This window comes from Cnephaeus nilssonii, assembly GCF_951640355.1.
Source record: "Cnephaeus nilssonii genome assembly, chromosome: 2".
Taxonomy (NCBI): Eukaryota; Metazoa; Chordata; class Mammalia; order Chiroptera; family Vespertilionidae; genus Cnephaeus; species Cnephaeus nilssonii.
Genome location: NC_137073.1, coordinates 51961444 through 51979447, shown reverse-complemented (window position 1 = coordinate 51979447; position 18004 = coordinate 51961444).

The window sequence follows — 18004 nt, the reverse complement described above, 5'->3', positions numbered from 1 at the left end:
GCCACTTCTTCAAAATAGACTCGCCCAGGCCGAAAACCGACTTCTGCGCATGGGCCAAGAAGTTTCAATCGCACTGTACGTGCGCGCCTGCACATGGTATTTTGTGGAAGAGCCACACTCAAGGGGCCAAAGAGCCGCAGTTTGCCGACCACTGCTATAGTGGAACCAGGAAGTAAACCAAAGGAATGGAAGAGTCTGGAACAGTGGTTCTCAACCTTTCTAATGCCGAGACCCTTTAATACAGTTCCTCATGTTGTGGTGACCCCCAACCATAAAATTGTTTTCGTTGCTACTTCATAACTGTAATTTTGCTACTGTTATGAATCGTAATGTAAATATCTGTGTTTTCCGATGGTCTTAGGCGACCCTGCTAGCGGCTCTCGACCCACAGGTTGAGAACCGCTGCTGTAGAGCCTAAGACCATCAGAAAACACAGGTATTTACATTACGATTCATAACAGTAGCAAAACTACAGTTATGAAGTAGCAACGAAAATAATTTTATGGTTGGGGTCACCACAACATGAGGAACTGTATTAAAGGGTCTCGGCATTAGAAAGGTTGAGAACCACTGGTCTGGAAGAACCCTAGCAGCCTTGCTCTACCGAGCCTCCTTTCTGCCCCCCACACTGGCCAGCTCTGAGCAAAATTGTTTGGGGGTAGTTTTCTATTGTTGCAGAACAAATTGCCATAAGCTTAGAGGCTTTAAACAACACACATTTGTCTCAGAATTGCCGTCAGTAGACATGGCTTGGCTGGGTCCTTTGCTCTGGGGGCTTACCAGGCTACAATCCAGGTGCTGGCCTGGGCCACGCTGTCATCAGAGACCCCAATGGAGAAAGACTGTCTTCCAAGATCCCTCAGGTTGGTGGCAGAATTCATCTCCTTTTCACTATAAGACTGAGGCCCTGTTTATTGCTGGCCATTGCCCAGGGCCTGCTTTCAGCGGTGTAGGCCTCCCACAGTTTGCCATGTGGAGCTGCCTGTGCCAACAGCTTGCTTCCTCAAGGCCAGAGGGAGAATGTCTCTTTCCAGTTTTCAAAGACAGAGTCTTTTACAATGAAACATAATCATAGGAATGGCATTTGCCATGTAAAGTAAACTAATCAGAGGAGTGATATCCCTTCACTTTTTGCCATATTCTGTTGAATAGAAGACAGTCCCACCCATACCCAAGAGAAGGGCATGACTCATTGGGAGTCACCTTAGGTTATGTTTGCCACAGCCTTGGAAATAGTATCACGTCCCCCTTCTCTTCTCTGGGCTAAATATGCCCAAGTGCACACTAGCTGTGACCTGTGTGCCCAGGTTAGAATTCCTGGCTCTACCCTCTGTGCTGATGCCAGAGACCTTTGACGTTGGGAGGAAACCTGGTGGGGAGGAGGGGGCCACACTGTCTTTGTTGTGTACAGCTGGGTCCCATAAGGAGTGGTGGATGACACAGAGGAGGCGCTTTCAATTTCATTTAATTTACTCATCCTCCCACTCATTTAATAAATTAGTATTAAACAAGTTCTATGAGCCAGGCCCTGATCTGGCCCTGAACCACCTATATTGGTCACAGACCCTACCACTTGCATCCATGCAAATGGTATTTTCACCACATTTTCTAACCTGTGGCTCCTTCAGGGCCAGGGAAGTGCCACACCCTGGGGAGAGCTGTGGCCATCCATTTCATACAGATGCGGTCAAGAGCCATTGCCCTGGAGAAAGAGGAAAGTGGCAGAGGCGGGTGACCCAGAGGAAGGAGAACAGGACAAGGCCGGGGTTCTTGGGTGTCAGGCATCTGTCCCATTGTGTGTTTCTGAAGGTCTCCCGAGCTCAGTTTCTTCATCTTCCCAAAGAAGGGGCCGTTTGAAGCCATGAGTAATACTGAGCTTCTCACCACTAAAGACCCACCTTTCTTATCCCAGAACACACACTTGGAAAGATTGTGTCTATCCAAATCAACTGCACGTATTTAAAAAATAGTCATTGTTTTTTCTCATGAAATCAATAGCATTATACCCGAGTTGAACATCGACAATTCATGCTTTTGGCAGACCCAGAGAGCAGGGGGGGTATCCAATTGGGTGCAAGACATTTAGAAACTGAAAAATGCTCACAGCACCCGATACTACTGCTGTGACCTTTCAAGCATGAAGGGGCTCAGCCTACCCAATATTTCCTCAAAGTGGCATGTGAACCACTAGGTCAGTGACGGGCAACCTTTTGAGCTTGGTGTGTCAAACTTCGCCAAAAAACTGAGCATAACTCGGGTAGTGTGTCACTTCGAGGAAAAAACATTATTTCGCAAATGTTTCATCCTCAGGAGCAGCAAATGTTTCATCCTCGGCATGCGGCCGCCTCAGTGGCCACGTGTCATCAGAAATGGCTACGCGTGTCAGTGCTGACACGCTTGTCATAGGTTCGCCATCACTGCACTAGGTAATCCTGGAGATGGTATAGGTGGCACATCATTTTTATATGTACATATTATTTTAATATGCAGTAATAAAAATTATAACTAACCTATCAAACCAGTGAGATAATATCCTTTTAGAATAACCTAAATGAAAAAAAAAATGTTTACAGAGTAAATAAATACTAATCCAGGTGGTCTGTGGCTATGGTAACACGGTGAGGGCCATATGCAAATGACCGGCATTTGGGAAACCTTGGCTTCCCTCACCCCGAATGCTGTCTGAATGCATTTCCTTTCTCAGGCCACCCCCACCGACTACCCCAGTTCCTCCAGGCTTCTGCAATGCAGAGGGCCCTTAGGCACACCAGGAAAACGGTGCTCGGACAGCCCAACTGGCTACCCCGCACTGTGGTTCCCGCTTTGCACTGCTGACCAGCTATTCCACGAGCCCCAGCTTCCTCGTCTCCATAATTCGCTGTCAAGTATCAGACTGCAAACCAAACATGCCCATGGTCAGGGATGTTTTGTCTTGAGATTTTAAAAAGAAAGATATCATTCTCACTCCTGGTCAACGAAGCGGTTCCACTCGGAAGCACATCGAGAGCTGCACCAGTGTGCTGCCCGGATGCCGCTCCTCGCCCTCCTCTGGGTGGTGCATTAAGATGCCCGCTTTAAAAACCTTTTTCTTTGTATGCCCCAGGATGTTTCCTGGCAAGAAGTTGACAATAAAAAAAAAAAGTGCAAAATCAGCCTAGATCCTCGACACCGGAGGTTACGGGGGACTAGGTGAGATCTCTGTCTGGGCGCGTGCTCAGGCCCCTCTCAGCCCCGCACCGCGGGCCGAGAACCCTGCCCAACGCTCTGGATTTATTTGCGCTCACTATGTTCCTCAGAAGCACATTTCTAAAGGGGAGGAAATTGGTATTTTTATATCTCTTATGGATGGGATACTTTCTCCCTATCTATAATCGTTTGGAAATGCTTTTTTGGGAACCCAGATGATGAGGTGAAGAATAAATCTTTCTCTCAGCCTTGGGGTTTCCGAGAGGAAGAATGAACGAGCCCCTCGGCGAGGCCAGCAGAGCAACCGCACCGCCTCACGCGCCCAGCAGGGCCCGCCGCCCCTCTGTCCTGTGCGCCCTCCACCAGGCAAGAGCGGGGGAGCAGGGGTGCTCACGTCTGCTCATCCCAGCGTCGCCTCGGGTGGGGAGCAGGGGCTGAGGGGTTCACCTTGTCAAAAGGCAAATACTCTGATAATGGTTTGCAGGATGGTTACAATGGATAAATTATTTATTACCAAACAAAACATACTCCTGGTGTGAGAAACAGAATGGGGAGCAGGGAAGCCCCTCGCCTTAGTCCTCTGAAAGAGAGGACAATTGTACCTCTTCCAGTGGTGAAGGTCGTGCTGGAAACTTCCGCACCCGCTTTTCTCTCCGACTCTGCCCTTCTAGGGTCTGCTTTCGCCCTGCAGCCACCCTGGCCTCTCCTGTCTGTCTGTCTCCTAACGTGACTCAGCTCCTGGGCTCACACTGCTGCTTAGCCTGTGGCCTCCTCACCCTCAGGGGGCTCAGAGCCCTGCTCACAGCGGGAATATTGACAACACCCTGGAAGAGGGAGAAGCGAGGTGTTGGAGGAGGAAGTGATTGACGTGACTTGTCCTTGGGAGCCTGTCCTTTAGGTTGAAATTTTGGGGAACATATTTACCTTATGAACCTATTTAAAACTCTTTTGCGCCAGTCATGACAATAATAGCCACTGGAATGTCTGCCATCATTACAGCCTGAGTTAAATGTCAAAAAACCAACCTACCTAGTGCCTCATTCATCCCCAAAGCAATTCTAGCACAGAGCACACGCAAAGACCTGCCACATTTACAGGACGATCTTGACAGTGATAGGGGATGCTCTTTGCAACTAAGCGAGATCATAGGGACACTGCAGGCATGCTGGGAGGTACAGTCACCAGTTCTAACACACAGGGGCCCTGCTGGACTTTGCCTTCCCGCTTGTGTTATTCAGAGTCCTTCTTATGCAACAAATTAATTGTGTGATGTTGAACTTGCACAAACTGAGATTTACTTAGGGGGCATGCAATGCACTGGGGATGGAGAGGGGTAGACTTCCGGAAAATATATCTAATAGGGCATACAGTTGCCAAAAACAATGCTCACTAGAAATGAACTCTATGGAAAAGCACTGCATTATAATTCTGAGCCAGAAATGTGACTCTGCTGAAATGCAGGAATATGTCACTATAAACTGCTTCCTTTTCATTATCTTTCAGCCCACGGGCAGCCACCTTGGGCTACTTTGTTCAGTTGATTTTAAAGGCAGTGGGCTCTTCCTAAGGCTCCATGCGGCTGGCTGGTGGGGGTGAGGAATCAGGGGACCAAAGCAGGTGAGGAGATTGATTGGCCCGGCACGTGGGAAATAAGCTTCCTCAGCTGCAGCCCCGGAGCAAGCAATAACACCCTCTATGGCAGAGGTCACAGCTCAAGACTAAATCACATCTCGGGAGGATTGGGGCATCAGCTCCAGTTTAAACTCCATCCCTGGAGGAACAGGTTCCACCTGGGGATAACCAGAGGGCCTGTGGGCAGCCCGAGGCTCTAGACCAGTGGTCGGCAAACTCATTAGTCAACAGAGCCAAATATCAACAGTACAACGATTGAAATTTCTTTTGAGAGCCGAATTTTTTAAACTTAAACTTATTCTAACGCCACTTCTTCAGAATAGACTCACCCAGGCCGTGGTATTTTGTGGAAGAGCCACACTCAAGGGGCCAAAGAGCCGCATGTGGCTCGCGAGCTGCTGACCACGGCTCTAGTGAGATCAATGATTACAGAGTCATGGTTAGTAGGTGAGAATGAGAGATTTGGGGCACACATTATCTCTCAGTGAAATGGTCCTCAACAAATATAGCCCATCCAGTGGGATTAATTTAGATGCCTATATGTATTTCCTTTTAGAATACCTACCACAAAGTCAGCATTACCCCGATACCAAAACCAGACAAGCAAAGAAAATTATAGGTGAATATATCTGATGAACATAAATGTAAAAATCCTCAACAAAATGTTAGAAAACCAAATCCAACAACCAAATTCAACAATACAATAAAATACTATTCAAAGCAATATAAAGATTCAATGCAATCCCTATCAAAGTTCCATTGGCATTTTTGACAGAAATAGAACAAAAAATCCTAAAATTTTTATGAAACCACAGAAGACACTGAATAGCCAAAGAACTCTTATGAAAGAAGAACAAAGTGAGAGGCATCACACTCCCTGATTTCAAACTATAATTCAAAGCTATAGTAATCAAAACAGTATGGTATCTGCTTAAAAAACAGACACATAGGTCGATGGAACAGAATATAAACTCACACATATATGACCAATTAGTTTATGAAAAAGGATCCAATAATATACAATGGGGAAAGGATAGGCTCTCTTTAATAAATGGTATTAGAAAAACTGTTCAGCCACATGCTAAAGAATGACACTGGACCACTAGCTTAACTCACACACAAAAATAACTCAAATGGATTAAAGACTGGAATGTAAGACATGAAACTCCTGGGAGAAAACACAGGCATTAATCTCCTTGACACCAGGGTTGGACATTATTTTTTGTGTGTATTTGACACCAAATGTAAAGGCAAGAACAGCAAAAATAAACAAATGGGGCTATATCAAACTAAAAAACTTCTGCACGGCAAAAGAAACCAAAAAATGAACAGGCAAACTACATAATGGATGAAAATACATGCAAACCATGTATCTAATAAGGGGTTAATATCCAAAATATATAACGAACTCATATAACTCAATTAGCAAATAAATAAATGAATGAATAAAATACAATTAAAAATGATCAGAGGATCCGAATAAACATTTTCCAAATTAAGACATACAGATGGCCAGCAGACACATAAAAAGATGCTCAACTTCACTAATCATCAGGAAAATGAAATCAAAACCACAATTAGATATTACCTCACATCTGTTAGAATGGCTATTATCAAAAACACAAGACATAACAAATGTTGGCAAGGATGTAAAGAAAAGAGAACCTTCATGCACTGTTTTTTTTGGTGCAGCCGCTATGGAAAAAAGTAAGGAGGTTTCTTAAAATATTATTAGAACTACCAGTATTTCCACTTCTGGGTATATATCTAAAGAAGACAAAAACATTAACTTGAAAAGATATATGCACCCCCATTTTTGTTGCAGCATTATTTACAATAGTCAAGATATGGAAACAAGTTACATGTCCATCAGTGAATGAATGGATAAAGAATGTGTCAAACTCTCTCTCTCACACACACACACACACACACACACACACACACGAGAAGTCATTCAGCCATAAAAAGAATAAAATTGTGCCATTTGCAGCAGCATGGATGACCTTGAGTACATTATGCTCAGTGAAATAAGTCAGAAAAAGACAAATTCTGTATGATCTCACTTACACAGGGAATCTAAAACCAAAACAGATTGGTGATTGTCAGATGCCAGGGTCAGGAGGGCTGGTTGAAATGCGTGAATGAGGTCAAAAGGTACAAACTTTCAGTTATAAAATAAGTAACTGATAGTTAATAATACTGTATTGAATATTTTAAAGTTGCTAAGAGTCCTTCTTAAGAGTTTTCATCACAAGAAAAAAACTTGTAACTGTATGGTGTCAATATTAACTAGACTTCTTGTGGTGATCATTTTTAATATATGCAAATATTGAATCATTATGTTGTACACCTGAAATTAATATAATGTTACATGTCAATTATACCTCAATAAAAAAAGTGTATACCTCATAGCAACAGTAGTAGACAGAGTGACAGCTTGCACCTGTTCTGCAAACCCCAATTCCCACAGAGCAACATGACTAGGACCAAGCACTGCCTGCATGTGTAGTGGGGTGCATTATAGGAAAGGAGCCCTGAGGTTAGAAAGTCCCCATATAAGAATTTTTGGAAAACCTGCCCATCGTCCTTTCCAGCGCGGATCCGTTGTTACCCTGGATGTAAGCACATCTGCTCTGGGGATGGGAGGAAGATGTCTGAAACATGAGAGGCATTGCTATCTTCCCAAGGCTGCGTGCCTACGGCAAACGTCCTCCAAAACATAGTCCAAATCAAATTGGCTTCATGGCTAGATGTTCAGAAACTTGAGAGATTTGTGGAGAACTGTCTCCCAATACGTATGCCAACACTGATACACTCGTGACTGGCAGAGGAAGGAGCTACGCAAGTTATTATCGGATGGCCTCCGTTTTTCTTTTCAGCCAAGTGCCAAGTAAGATTATTTGCCAAGAGGAAAGGGTGCTGTGGCTGGAGATGGGGTTTTTTTCAAAGGCAACTGAGAACGGGAAAGCACCCAAGGAAAATGTGAGAGGTATCTTGCTAAGACCCAGAGAAGGCTGTTCCAGCCTCAAGGGCCAGCTAAGGTTGGTGACCATGAATGTGGTGCACTGAGCAGGGCTCTGGATGGGGCAGTAGCAAAGACCTCAGCCTGGAAGATGGATAAAGGGATGGTGATTGCAGAGCAAGTACAAGGGAGCCAAGAGAGTTTAAGGCAGTGGTCGGCAAACTGAGGCTCGCGAGCCACATGCGGCTCTTTGGCCCCTTGAGTGTGGCTCTTCCACAAAATACCACGGCCTGGGTGAGTCTATTTTGAAGAAGTGGCGTTAGAAGAAGTTTAAGTTTAAAAAATTTGGCTCTCAAAAGAAATTTCAATCGTTGTACTGTTGATATTTGGCTCTGTTGACTAATGAGTTTGCCGAGCACGGGTTTAGGGCAAAAGTTAGAGAAGTGAAGGACCATGAGATCTAGGCGTGTTTCCTAACCCTTTGCACCTGGTGGCACGTGGGGGTGGAGGTGGGGTGGAGAATGCTTGAAAATGGAACTTGCAAGGGGAATAAGGGGGTTGCTATTGTTACACATCTGTTGCTCCATCAGGGAAAGTTGGAAGAAAGCTCAGATCAAGAGAAGAAAATAAACCAGATGAGAGTTAATACCCTGGGACGCTATCGAGGGTCAACATAAGGCCGACGTGTCTGGATTAGGGGTGAGTGAGGGAGGTAGCTGGAAGGACTCAAGGCTATGGTCAAGGGAATCAATATCTTAACAGCACGAGTCTTCTGAACAATAAACACAGAATACTGTACATTCATGTAGGATTTCTTACCTGGATATTCCATGATGTTCCTCTCTTTGGGTCTGAAAAGGCGCCTGCAGGCCTAGCGATGCTCTGTACTCTGCCTTGGGACCCCTCTCAGTCTGTTCCTGCCCACCCTGCCCACGCCGCTAGTCCGCTGGGCCACACCAGGCCCCTAGCACGGCTCTGGGGCCAACAGGTCCTGCGTTCCCACATGTCCCCAGTTTATGCTGCTTTTCTGCTCTCCGCCAGCATGGACCTCGGGGAGGGGCGGGGATAAAGCTGCAGGGCTCCCACCTGCTCCGCCAGCACCTACCCACCAATCACTTGCCTTCCTGCTCCCGCTCTCCACGCAGGCTCAGAGGTGGGAAGCTTTGACCTTGCCTTTCACATATTTTTTACATTCCTTGATTACCTTCAGGGCCAGGTTTTTGAAACTTAGAAGTTTCTTTTCTGCATTTCTGCTGTAATAACCTTTCTCGGAGGAGAAGACTCCCAAGTGGTTCAGCAGCCATCTGGCTGGGGGAAGGGGCAGGTGTAACAGGAAATCCAGAGGGAGGTGGGGAGAAGCATCTAGCAATATTGAATTTATTATTTTATTCCACGAAAACATCCAACCACACGGCCCAATGTCTGGCATCTAGCAGCCAGGGTAACTCTAGGCCCTTCTCCCCAGCTCCCTCCCAGCTGAATTTCTTTCCAGAAGTAGCATAATCACTCTCTCCACAGCTGTGCTCCCACCGGTGGCTCTTACAGCTAGTGGCTCCCCTGCCGCCGCCTCTCCCTCCCACGCTGCCTGGGGCTCCGCACAGCCTCGCAGAGGAATACACAGCAGCTGGGCAACGCTTTTCTCTATCAGGTCCCAGTACCGCCACCAGATTTCCTGACTTGACCATCAATCATGTATAAGTACCACTAAATTCTGGGCTCAAGGTCTTATGTGGGCCCCCTGAATAAATGTGAACAAAGCCGATCTCAGGATGAATCAAACCCGACCGCCTTTGCTGAGTGCATCGGCTGGCTAACGTCATCAGGCGCCTTTCGGAATGAATGATCCCAGTCAGAATCCAATTGTGAGCTGGGAACGAAACCCCGTCCGGTCCTGTGGTCTCCCCCGTGGGCAGCCGGGATGCTCTGGCTGGAATAGCACTTCTCGAAGATTTCATTGGTGAATCCAATATTTCCTCTTTAGAATTCTCCCTCAGTTATGAAATGCTGAGGTGTAAGTTTTTATATAGCACAGGTTCAAAACTGGAGACTAAGTTAATTTCTTTGAAGATCATTATTATTGCTCTGTATCAGCAAATCTTCCAACTCGACCTTTAAGCCGAGTACGGTTTCCTAGCTGATGAAATAACCCGGCGCCCACGCAGCCGGGAAGAGGTGGGAGTGGGAGGGAAGCAGAAGTCTGAACTTTTACCGCCAGACGAGAAAGCGCACGGTGCCACCCCGAGCCACGGATGTGGGGTTTAGAAATCAGAGAGCCCGAGGTTTAGATGGAGCTGAATGTCGTGGCATTTGCTTTGTGGGTTTACTCTGGCATTCGTACGGAGTTTGGGTGGAGAGAGAGAGAGAGAGAGTTGGGCTGGGGCCAGAGCCTGGGTTCCCCTCTCAGCTGGGCCACGAATTAGTTGCTGACAGGCGCAGAGGGCCTGGTGCTGATCCCAGCCCCGCCGAGGAGGCTGAACTGCCCTCTCGGAGAAGCCAGGGGCAGTGGTGGTAGCTGGGTCCCGCCCCCTTGCTGGCCTCGGAAGAAGATTTCATTCAGGCCCCGTTATTCCCCAGAGGAGACCGTGAGGGTCGGGAGCCTGGCCAGGGTGAGCTCCCTACCTGGCCGCCCTCAGCAAACCACTTGATGCGCCCCTGCCCTCACCACACCGTCTGCCCTGGCTTCGCACGGGGGGGGGGGGGGGGGGGGCGCGGGGGGGGCGTTCCCAGTTGAAGGTGGAGGGAAGGAAGCAGGATTCCTTCCAACAGCTGCAGGAAGGGTTCCCTCCACATCAGTGCGTTCAGATGGGACCCTCACGGCAGCTTCGGAAAGTCCCAGCCTGTAAGCCCGCTGACACGGCCCAGGGCCCGAGGCGGCCTGACAGGTGCTCAGAGGCTCGGCCGGGCCAGGCTGCTCGGAACAGCCACGTGGGCCTCTTCAGCACACGTGCCTGGGCCTGGGGTTCAGCCTGGCACGCAGTCTCATGCTGCTTCTCCTCTCGGTGGCCGGGAGAGTCTACGCTGCTATTTAGTTTTTGCTTTTGTGAGATTTTCGGTTTTGTTTCGAAAGCCCCTCCTGATTGGGTCCCGTAAGAAAGGCCCCTGACTGGGCAGGGGAGGGTGCCCTGAGGCAGGACTGTGAGACACCGCTCACCGCCCTCGCCCTTATGGGGTTAACATGTGCTTCCAAACCCCAGTGCAGCGGCTTGAACAGAAGAGTTTATTTCTCTCCCACACTTGGGCTTGGGATTCAGGAGGTGGCCCAGCCCGGAGCGTGCCTGGGCCTTGGCGGGCAGGGTCCGTTCCCCAGGCCACCTCGTGCTCTCAGACGGCTGCCCGGCCCCAGCTGCCAGGTTCACAGCGCAGCCAGAGAGGAGCGAGGAGAGCGAGGATGCGGGCACGCTCTCTTCCCCTAAGGATGCCTCTCGGCGATGGCGCACACCACTTCCGCCTACGACTTGTGGGCTAGAGCCCTGTCACATGGCCACGCCCGCGTCGGGAGGATGGGGAATATAGTCTTTTATTCTGGGGATCCGATGCCTGGCTCCACAATGGGGGCTTCTTTTAATTTTTTATATTTTTTAAAATATATTTTATTGATTTTTTACAGAGAGGAAGGGAGAAGGATAGAGAGCCAGAAACATCGATCAGCTGCCTCCTGCACACCTCCCACTGGGGATGTGCCCACAACCAAGGTACATGCCCTTGACCGGAATCGAACCCGGGACCTTTCAGTCCGCAGACCGACGCTCTATCCACTGAGCCAAACCGGTCAGGGCAGGGGGGCTTCTATTATTAAAGGAGGAGGAGGAATGGGTACTTTTGAGGACAACCACCAGTGTCTGCCACACAGCCTCTGTTCCCTTCCCCTCCACACACCCATTTTTACATGACACATTAAATTACCTTTCATCTTATTCTGTGCTCAAATCCATCCCAGAGGCTGTCGCCACCAGACTCTAAAACTTCAGATTAATTTGGATCAAAATGTCTTAAAACGTCCCCCAGGGGCTAGCTTTGCATTTCCTACCGAAAACCACTGGCCTTTCTTCATCATGCGATAGTATTAGCATCCGAGTTCCTACCTCCTCGACTCACACAGCAGAAAGACACACACACACACACACACACACACACACACACACACACACACACACGGTTCCTGGATGCTTATTTTTCTATTCACCCAGAAAGAAATCATAACCACAGATGTTGCTTGTTGATAGAACCCCTGTGGCTTTCTTTTGCAGCCAGAAGGTGGTAATTTTGCAATCTCCTGTTTAAGAAGAGACAGGTCCCCCTGCCAAACAAGAATCACCAGAGCTGTCTGCCCTGACATCTCTGGGCTCTAAAAACAATGCCTTCTGAGTCTTTTTAAGGGAGAATGCTCGAACTGTAAAAAGTGGCATTATAGATAGAACCTGGGGAAATGGGTCAAAGAAAAATGTATGTATTACATATTATCCATAATCTTATTAGTCTCACACAAGCCCCACTGTCACTGGGGTAATTGCCTTTCAGCTTTTTTTTCAAATGCGCATAATTTCATAAAATGTGTACCTATATCTTTTTTTATATTATTTCCTGATATTCCTTATATTTCTACATTAGTTTTCAATAATCCCATTATTCTAATAACTACATAATGGAGTAGATACATCATAATTTATGTAATAGTCCCTTGTTGTTGGCATGCAGGTTGCACACAATTCTTTTTCTTTCCCTGAGATAAACAATAGGAACTCTTATAAAGATTCATTGCCTATTCAGAATAATGGGGATTCAGAATGTTATTTTTAATAGATATTTTTAAACTAGTTTGTTTTTATCACACAGATAATACCACGCGTCCAAAATGGAAACCTTCCCCACATGCCACGATATTTTGAATTTAATTTAAAAAATCAATTTGTAACGAATATTATAAAAGTAAATATATTACTCACAATTCGGGTGTTCTTGACTATTTTCAGCTGAAAATTCTCACGAAAAATTATTTTAAAGTTGATCAGGGCTGCCACTTTGGGAAAACATTTTTTTTATAGACGTGCGTGGCGTGTGGGGAAGGTCTCCAGACACTTATGGTGTACAATGGGTTAAAAAATAGAAAGCTACCCAGAGAGCAGGGCATAAAGGGCCCTCTCTCCATGCCTGGCACCAGCCCCGACCCCCAGGGCCATGTTTCTGTTTTTATTCCTCTGGTGACCTCCCATAACTTTAAACAATATTTATGTGGCTTTAAATATTTACATCTATGAGCTGGTGACTCCTGAATTTATATTGTCCTCCTGAGTGAGGATTCTATGTGCATCTGAGTCTAATGGATTTGTTTTATTTACTTTCTCTCACTTTTTTTTGCAGCCTCTGGCTCAGTACTCTCTGTCTCTTGTTCCTGATGCTATTAATCTTCTGGACTCCTTACTTGTATTTTTGTGGAATACCACTTCAAATAAGTTTTTGAAATGAATGTATGGGGATAGTAAACTTTACAAGTGCTTTCAGATTCAAGAAATGCCCCTCAACACACACACACACATTTGATTGACAGTTTGGCTGAGCACTGAACTCTAGAAATAAAGTCCTTTTCCCTCAGGACTCTGAAGACAGCCTTTAAGGGCACATCTAACATTGGTGTGCTAGGCACTCTGATGTGACACCAGCCCGATTCTTTTTCTTTGGGATCCAGGGGACTCTCTTTACATCAGGGTTTCTCAACCTCAGCACTGTGGACATTTGGGGCCCACTAATTCTTAGCGTGGAGTCTGTCCTGCACGCTGGGGAATGTTTAACAGCATTCCTGCCCTCAGCCCACTAGATGCAATTATACTTTATTAACTGTGGTAACTGAACCAGCCGTGGTCGCGTTGGAGCACAGAGGAGGGTTCAAACATGGTGGGAGCAGCGAGGGAGGGAGCTGGGTGACACTGAGCTGGATCTCAGAGAAGGAGAAGAGTCAGCCAGAAGGGGGCTGTATTCCAGGACAAGAAAGTGTTCCCCAGCACTGTTCGGGTGCAGACAACAGCAAAATCATCATGCCCTTCTCTCCTTTTTCTTCCTTCCAGCCCACCCTCTGTTACTCTATCAAGGGATTTCCTTGACCTCAGTCATTCTCATGTCATTGATCCTCAAGTGATGAATTATTATTAGAGATTAATGATTCCACAGAGAAGTGGATGCTGCTTTTCTCATAGTCAGCAGGGGTGGGGTAAACTGAGGCAGGCCTGGGGCATGTGCCCATCCTTTAAGCTGGGAAGGGAGTTGGAGATGCCAGTCAAATATTTCCTCCACAGGGAACTACGAAAGGGATTTTGGAGTGATGGGTGGGGGCAGCAGTGTAGAAAGTGGATGGGAGGGAGGAAACAGCAGCTAGAAAGATGGCTTGAAAACTCTTGTGAGGTCCAGAAAGGGGCTGACGAGGGCTGTGGGGTTAGGGTTAGGAGAAATGTCACGCTGAAGAGACGGGTAGGAAGAAGAACAAGTACAAGGTGAGGGCAGCTTGAGTGTGGGCATGAAGAGGGGCGTCTAGGTTGACAGGCGGGTTTTGGTTTGGGAGAAGGTGTCCCCTTGCCAAGCCACTGCAGACAGCCCTCTCCTTGCTCCCGGCAGCATTTGGAGCTGAAAAGCACCAGGAGAAAACAAAGAAGGGAGGAAGGCCTTAAGAGTGCCTGGGATTTTTATTCCCTTCCTCACATTTCCTTGCTTTTCTAATATAAATGTAAATTTTTTAGCACGAAAAGGGTGGGGGGGGGGAGCGCTGACTAATTGAATCAGTGTGTATTAATTATGCATTAGTGAAGATTATGCCACAATTTGTTGCAGTCCTCACCATCAGTCTTCAAGCAGAATGCAGGGGTAGAGTATAATTTTTCAAGATAATAGTAATATCTATTAAAGAAAAAGACTCCTCAACAACCACTCCTGCTAGAAATCTAATCAGGAGGCAAGTACTTGACAAACAGCCGGCCTCTGTGGCCAAACACCGTGCCTGCAGCGGCCAGCTCCAGGCTGGGCTGAGGGAAGTGTCTGCGTGTGCTGGGGCTCCATCACCAAGGACCACAACCAGGGGTTTAACGACAGAAACTCATTCACTCACAGTTCTGAAGGCTAGCCGTCCAAGGTCAAGGTTGCCGGCCCAGTCACCCTGGCTTGTAGACGGCCGCGTTCTCGCTATGTCCCCGCACGGTCTTTCGTTGATGTGCCTGTGGAGAGAGCACTCCGCTGTCTTTCCCTCTTGTAAAGATACCAGTGCTATTGAGTCAGACCCCACCCTTAGGACCCCACTTAGCCTTCATTATCTCCTTATTGGCCTTAACTCCAAGTACAGTCACACTGGGGGGTGTAGGGCTCCTCCATATGCACTTGGAGGTGGGGGGAGAGACACTACTCAGTCCACAGCAGGAAGCCTACCCCATGTAAGCGTCTATTCGATGGAGAAGCTTTCACGGGGGCTACCTCGTTGCTGACATTTCGGAAATTACTTCAGCAGGAATAGAAGGTGATAGCGAGAGTGGCCAAGACTGGTATGACTTGGTGTGCTTGTCCATCCTATTGCAAGGCTCTTTGGCGTTCCTAATCCAGCCTTGGGGACAGAGAGAGCACAAGTGGGCAGCATTTCCTCTGAAGCCCCCCTGTCCCCAAATCCAAACCTAGAGCTTGAACATTTATGATATGGGGAGGTGGAAACGGGGCCACCATGGACCAGGCCACACCTGCAGGCCAGCAGAGGCCTGGAATGAGAGCCAGAGGTCTTCACAGGAGCGCATTCTTTAGCCTGTCTGCATCTCAGGCCTTTCATCCATGAAAGGAAGCTCATGGTGGCATTCCCGCAGGGTGGTCATGCACATTAGATAATGCATATAATCTAGCTGGCCTTCAAGAATGCAAGGCTTTAAGTTTTCTATTTTGGTACAATGGGGACTACTCTGAGGGCTTCTACTCTCCAGGCCTTAAAAAATAATAATAATAAAACCTTGCTCGACAGGACAGAGAGCCAATTTAGAGATTCTGCCAGTTGCTAATTCCATCTTTTCTAACTATCCCCTCAAGATCCTGGGGCATAAGAAGAACTCATCAGGCACACTGTGAGATGGACATAGAACAAAACATGGCCTTGTGCCAAAACACCATCTCCCACTGATCTCACACTCTCACTGGTAGACCACAGTGGCATTTTAGGAGCCAAGACCAATAATTCACTAAATGGCTGGGCATGTCCCTCCTCCAATGCACAATTGCCATGGTGAGTGTCTGCAGGTCCTTTAGAGAAGACAAAGGAGATTTAGAGATTATTTTGTTATTTTATCCTCAGGTTTTTCTTCAAGGTTATGTCCTACCCCTTCACTCAGGGAGCTCCAGGTCTGAGAATCATCTTAGGCTTGAGAATTAGGTAAGGGACCTTGACCATCTCTCATGATCATTCTAGCCAGCCTGCTGTTTGTGAGGTGCAGAGTATTTCCAGCTGCACAATGTAAGGAATGCTTTAGTGGACTACCTATCCATTTTAGTTCCAGAGACATTGCGACCCATCAGTTTCCAACAAAGCTCCCTGAGTTTGAACCATTCTGATATGCCATCTGACCATTTGCCCATGGCAGAAATCATGTCAACCTTGCCCCTGGCAGATAAGCACTGCTCTTTGGCCTTCCCTACCCCGGAAAAAGGTGAGAGAAGCAGGATAGAGCAGGGAGAGAAAGCTAAGCAAGGAGGTCTTGGCTGGGCACTAGTTTGAGCCTGGTCCCCAGGAATTGCTGAAGCATGAATTGAACCACAGAGTTGGCACCACCTTGAGGCAAAGGGACCTGCCTTAGATTCCTTATGTCAGCCAGTCTTTGGCTCTGGCTGCCTGGGAGAGCAATGGGGGAGGAGTAATCTCCCAGGAACACGGCTTCTGTTTGGTGGAAGGGGATTCTATGGAGAAGGCGGTAGCCAGCACTCAGCACTTCTGGGTGATAGATGTGCCAGCCTCATGAAGGGGAGCTTGGTACCGCACCAACAGTATCTGCCACGCAGACATTTGCTTACTCGGGTATTCCTCAATGCTGTGTTGAAGGCGGTATCTTCTGGACCCTTTTAGGGGACATATGGACAAATGCACCAGTAGCACACGATAAAGTTATTCCAGTATTTCTTCCTATATCCCTAAGTCTTTGGAACCACTCTATACATCAAGGAATTTCTGACATCTCACATTGCTTACTGCAGACCTAGACCCTACACTAAATGCAGGGAAGGGGTGGACTATTCAAAGACGCAGACCCAACATAGAGTTCAAGGAGCTGAAGAAGTTCAGTATGGCCAGCTTGAGAGAGTGAGGGAGAAATGGCCAAAGACAAACAGAACAGTACGTGGAGGCCATGCAACTTAGGGGCTGGGGCATAATAAAGGAGTTGGGCTTTATACAGCAGCAGTGGGGGGCATTCAAGAGTTCTCCTGATCATGAGAACAGCATGATCACATGACTTCTTCAGAAAATTTCACTCTGTGTGTCGACACTGGGAGTAGATTGAAGGAGAGCAAGACTTATCAAGGGGCAACCAATGTGGAGGATGTTTTGGTCATCCATGCAGTAGATGGTGGGGGACTGGACTTAGGAGCTAGCAAAAGCCATGGAGAGAAGGGATTAGATCCAAGAGGTTGTTAGGATGGGTCTTGACTGATTAGTGAATATAAATTTAATTACTGAGTCATGACTAGAATTGTTTTAATGAAATAGAATGAAATAAAAAGCACCCAGAGGACTTTGCATTTAGGAAGGGTAAGTATTGTTTGGGTGCTTTGGTGTGTGTGTATGTACATGCTTTATGGTATGCTGAGCTGCCATATAAAATGTACTTCCTGTGGGTCAGGAGAAGGGTCTGGAGCCAACAATGTAGGAGTGAGACCCAAATTAGTTGACTGACAAGATGTGGGGACAAAGGGAGAGGCAGTAGCTGGGAGTGACCCCCAGTTTTTAGGCAACCCCAACTGGGGGGTCGAAGTCACTGAGGTAGAAATGGATGAGAAGATGGGATAAATGGAGTTTTGTTTGTTAACCAGTGTAGGTGGACTAACACAGGTTAGACGTGGTGGGGATGGAGTGTCCTTGGGATGCCCAGTGCTCCCCCCAGAGGCGACTTGACAGGAGCGAGGCTGCTCCTCTGCAGCACTTCCTGCCTTTGGAAAAGGAATCAGGTGCTCCTGGCTCCTCTGAGCAAGGCCTCCAATGGAGACCTTGACCCTGGTCCCCGG